Raw genomic sequence first — 6134 nt, forward strand, 5'->3', positions numbered from 1 at the left:
CTAACAGATCATAACAACACAATAGCAACATCCTATCTACCAAGATACCGATCTAACAGATCGTAACATCACAATAGCAACATCCTATCTACCAGGGTACGGATCTAACAGATCATAACAACACAATAGTAACATCCTATCTACCAGGTTACCAATTTAACAGATCATAACAACACAATAACAACATCCTATCTACCAGGGTACCGATCTAAAAGATCATAACAACACAATAGCAACATCCTATCTACCAGGGTACCGATCAAACAAATCATAACAATACAGTAGCATGCATAACACGATATCAATCCAATAGGACGATTTTGGTGCCTTCGACCCGCAAGTATAGTGAGGACAATTCACCTCGAATGTAGAAGTGTGACATCCCCAAATTCACGACTAGAAAAGACCGATTTGTTTATGCTTTATTTGAAAATCAGAGTATATTTTTAAAGAAATAAATTGCGGAATTTGTTCCCAAAAACATGATAAAGAATTTATTAAAGCATTTCCGTAGAAATGCATTATATTAAAAGCCTTGGGATATCATTGTTAATAAAGGTCAAAAGCAGAAACATAAACAACATAGGCATTATAATATCTATTTGTTCTAGTAGCCTATAATCCATTGATCTTTCATCAGATCATTACTCCTGTGCTCTCTTTCCACTACATGTATATGAGAAAACTGAGTGTGTTAGGATTAGGAGCCTAGTGAGCACATAGGGTTTTCAACTCGCAATAAATAAGTTTATTAATTTCATCAATCAACAATAACCTAATTACCTATTCTCGTTATCCTCACTTTATGTCCCTAAAACACCTATCGTAAGGGACCTAGCCTAAGGATTATCATCGGGATGGACACTACTGCTACGAAGTTTCCTCAACAATAAATGTCCGTAAGGCAACCATGAGGGGGATAGAGTACACCAGTGAGCACATCGTTCACAAACACCTATAGGCTGCGGGTCTGCTAGCATTCCACTTGACTGTCTAGAATAGTCTTTAGTCGTCATCTATACTCTGCTATATGACTGGATCAACAACAACATCGAGGCCTCTCATCATTTTATTTCATCACACACCAACTATTTCATCTACCCATGTTTTACCTCAACATATTTGTAGATATAAAATACATATACAGTTTAAATCATTTAAAACATGTATAATAGTGTTCATCTAACATAGATAACAAGTATACAAACAATATGCACACATATCATGTAATTTATATAAAATACTTCATATCTATGCATAAGATGAAAATAAATATGCACTCACCTTAGTAGCGTGAGTAGATAGAATCTAACTAAAAATGGCCAACGGTTCGTAATCATCGGGCCCGGGACGCGAAACGGCTTCAGAAAATGAGAGAGAGAGAAAGAAGATTTGGTGTAAGAAGTGAATGAGGTAGAACTTGCTATTTATAGGCTGATTCGGCCCATTCATGTCGTGAGAATTCATTGCTCATGCCGTGAGCCATGGCTGAATCACCTCGTAGCTTCGACATCTATGTTCTAGGCTTGAATAATGTCCGTTTGACTCCTCACGTTGTGAGAGTTCATTGCTTACATCGTGAGATTTTAAGCTATCACTTCCATAGACTTCTAGCTTCAAAATGTGGTGTTTTGACTCCTCAAGTCATGAGAAAAGAGGCTCACGTCGTGAGTCCAGTCAAATTAGGGTTTCTGACACGTGTCATGCTCTTAGACAACTATATCTTCAGAAGGTCATAACGTTTTCATACAAACTCCGTTTTTGATGTTCTTTATATCCACGCATAGGTGGAGACGTACTCTACAACTTTCATTTAGACTCCTAAGGCTAAAAAGTAGTTTATCATAAAGTCACTTTTTACGATACCCGGTGTCGTGTCAATTTTGACGAGAAACTTCGACAGGTCATATCTTCTTCGTTATAACTCGGATTTCGGCGTTCTTTATATCGCCGGAATCCTTGTCCTGACCACTAAAACTTTCTTAATAGATATTGGAATTATCTATTATTTTATTTTTTGACACTTATTTTTATTCTTAACTTATTTTATCTTATAATTAAGTATAATGCACACAAAATCACATAATATTCAAATAATTTCTATTTATTACTTCAAAGTAGGTTAGAATTGTTGACCATAACTATTACACCATTATATTAATGCTTAAACTAGAAACACGAGCGTTACAATTCTCTCCTCCTTAGGATGATTCCATCCCGGAATCACACTTCAACAAACAGATGTGGGTAGCGAATCATCATGTCACTCTCTGTTTCACAGGTGAGGTTCGCCCATTCGTATGTTTCCAGCGCACAAACACTAAGTTAACCATCTTGCAGCGCAACTTCTTAGTCTTACGGTCAACGATTGCCTCAAGCTTCGATTAGCCTCTTATTTTCATCCATCCTTAACTCTAAAATTGGAATTATATTGGGAACTTCTCCCATAAAATTCCTTAAGTAACACATAAAGTGTTATGAATACTGTCTAGTTCTTGTGGCAACTCTAGCTTTTAAGCTTGGTTCCCAATCCCCTGAAGAATTTTGAAATGTCCAATTAACCTTGGACTCAATTTTCCTCTCTTTCCAAATCGTATAAGTCCCTTCCATGGTGAGACTTTAAGCAAAATCGAGTCTCCAACTTCGAATGTCATCGATTGTCTCTTCTTGTCAGCATAGCTCTTTTAACAATCCTGAGCTGCTAACATCCTTTCTCTAATCATCTTTAGCTTTTCAACAGTTTGATGGACTATCTCGGGGTCCATAAACTGCTTTTCTCCAGCTTCAAGCCAACAAGACGGCGTACGACACTTCTGTCTGTACAAAGCTTGATAAGGTGCCATCTTGATGCTCGAATGGTAACCACTGTTATAGGAAAACTAAGTGCTCATCCCAGTTACCTTGGAATTCTAGGGTACATGCTCTCAGCATATCTTCCAATGTTTGAATCGTTCTTTTGCTCTGATCATCAGTCTGTGGATGAGAAGTTGTACTTAAACACAACTTTATACCCATTTCTTCCTGTAGACTCTTCCAAAACCTTGATGTGAAACGACTATCATGATCTGATACAATCGTTAATGGCACACTGTGAAGTCTTACCACTTCCTTCACGTAAGCATTTGCAAGCTTATCCATAAACCATTTCTCATTGGTTTCTATGAAGTGTGCACTCTTTGTGAAACGATCCACGACTACCCAAATCATGTCATGACCGTTCTTCGTTCTAGGCAGTTTAGTCACAAAATCCATTGCGATGTCTTCCCATTTACCCATGGGTACAGGTAAAGGTTCTAAACTCCCATACGGTTTCTGATGTTGTGCCTTAACCCTTGCATAAGTTACACACTCAGCCACATACTTTGCAACATCGATCTTCATCGTCGGCCGCCAGTAGTAGGGTTTCAGATCCCTATACATTTTAGTGCTACCAGGATGAATCGAGTACATGGTCTTGTGAGCTTCTTCCATTAGAATATCCCTTATTCATCCCATCTTAGGTACCCAAATTCTATCTTGGAATACCTTCAATCCTTGATTATTTGTACCGAATACCAACGTTTTGCCTAAACGTTCTTCCTTGCGGTCATTTTTCTCCAAAGCTTCTTCCTAAGCTTTCTTGATGCTTTCCACAATCATCGAGACAACTTCAATTCTTAACACTCTTGGCCTTTTTCTTTCAAATTTACTTTTTGACTTAGAGCATCAGCTACAACATTCGCTTTACCAGGGTGGTAAAGTATCTCACATTCGAAATCTTTGAGTAACTCTAGCCAGCGTCATTGTCTCATGTTCAATTCATTATGATTAAAGAGATACTGGAGACTTTTATGATCAGTGAAAAGTTTGCACTTTATACCATAGAGGTAATGGCTCCATATCTTTAGAGCAAAAACTACCGCTACCAACTCTAGATCATGAGTGGGGTAGTTCTTTTCGTGCTCCTTTAATTGTCGAGATGCATATGCTATCACCTTTTCTCTTTAAGTTAGAACACATCCTAACCAGACTCCCGACACATCACTATACACTGCGAAGTCTTCAACTCCATCGGGTAGAGAAAGAATTGGTGCTTCACACAACTTCTTCTTTAGCTTCTCGAATGCCTCATCGTGCTTCTCACTCCATGCATATGTGGCTCCTTTATGGGTCAAAGTTGTCAATGGTGAAACTATCAAAGAAAAGCCTTGGATAAATCTTTGGTAATATCCAGCTAATCCTGGAAAGCTTTGAATTTCCGTGGGACTTTTTAGTCGTTCTCACTTCATTACAACTTCTATCTTTGCTGGATCAACCATTATTCGTTCTTGGTTAGCCAAGTGACCCAAAAATTGGACTTTTCGAATCTAGAAATCACATTTGGAGAACTTAGCATACAACCTCTCTTTCTTCAAAACTTCTAATACTTCTCGTAGGTGCTTGCTATGCTCTTGCTGACTCTTTGAGTATATTAGAATGTCATCTATGAACACTATTACAGATTTATCGAGGAATGGTTTACAAACCCTATTCATCAAATCCATAAACGTTGCTAGCGCATTGGTCAGTCCAAATGACATAACCAAGAACTCGTAGTGTCCATATCTTATTCTGAATGCAGTCTTCTTAATATCCTGCTCTCTTACCTTCAGCTGATGATATCCTGACCTAAGATCGATCTTTGAGAAATATTTTGAACCTTGCAGCTGATTGAATAGGTCATCAATCCTTAGCAATGGATACTTATTCTTCACTGTTGCCTTATTCAGCTCTGGGTAGTCTATACACATCGTGACATCCCCAATTTCACGGCCATAAAAGACCGATTTGTTTATGCTTTATTTTAAAAATTAGAGTATCCTTTTAAAGAAAAGTGTTGCGGAATTTGTTCCCAGAAAACATGATAAATATATTATCAAAGCATTTCCGAAGAAATGTATTTTATTGATTTTAAAACTTTGGGATGTCATCGTCAATACAAAAACATAAGCATAAACAGACCTTACATTTATTTACACAAGTGATCTACATCTCCTTTAAATCTCTCTGTGTAAAGTAGCTTCTTATCGATACCTGTAATACAAATAGACTTAGTGGGTCAGGTTGGGAAACCTGGTAAGTGTTGGGTTTTGAGCAATCTAACACTTCCTAAGTGTACATGCAACCCTAATAAACCTTGGATCTATGTTTGTCTAAATACATGCAAAATAATAATTTTTCCAAGGTTCATAACCTATCTAACATGGCATGGGGTACTTTTAAACATAAAAGAATTAGATGAGATTACATACCTTTTGATGATGAGTTTGATTCCTAAGGAGTTTGAGGGCCAAGCACCAATAGTGTGAATGCCTCAAATGGAATCACAAATCACCACAAACTCTTGGAAAACTTTGAGAGAGTGTATACACACTTATAAAATCGGCCACACACAAATAGGGATGTCAACGGGACCAAACGGGAGCGGGAATAGCTGCCCCCGCTCCCGCCCCCAAAATCAATTGTTGCCCCCGCTCCCGGTCCCGCCCCCGGTTCCCCCGTTTACATAGCCCCCGGTTCCGCTCCCGGTTACCTCCATCACCCCCGGTTCCGCCCCCGTTCCCCCGGTTCCCCCGCTTAAAATTCGTTTTTTTTGCTAAACGACTATTTTGTGTTAGGCTAAAAAGCTTCTTTTTAATAACTTTAAAAGTTTAAAACATAATCTTTTAGAAACTAAACAATTAAAAATTCAACATTACGAATTCAATATTACAAAACGATAATTCCATCAATCTTAAAAATATAAAATATGACAAATCCAATATTACAAATATAAAATACTTACATATCCAAAAATATATGATCAATTCACTACCTCTTCAATATCTATTAATTGAAAACGGGAAAGTGAAACCTAACCTACACTTAAAATTAGAAAATCTATTTTGTATATGTATTTTATATTAAATATATATTTTTTACATAAATGTACAACCGGGGCCCCGCGGGAGTACGGGACGGGAATACCAACTCCCGCTCCCGGTCCCGAAAATAAGTAGGGTTTAATTTTACCCCCGCTCCCGCTCCCGCTCCCGGTTTTTTTAAAAATTTAGTCCCATACGGGATCGGGGTCCCACGGGAGCGGGGTTCCACGGGGGTTTTTGACATCCCTACAC

The sequence above is a fragment of the Lactuca saligna genome, chromosome 5 (assembly GCF_052625555.1).
Source record: "Lactuca saligna cultivar CGN05327 chromosome 5, ASM5262555v1, whole genome shotgun sequence".
NCBI lineage: Eukaryota > Viridiplantae > Streptophyta > Magnoliopsida > Asterales > Asteraceae > Lactuca > Lactuca saligna.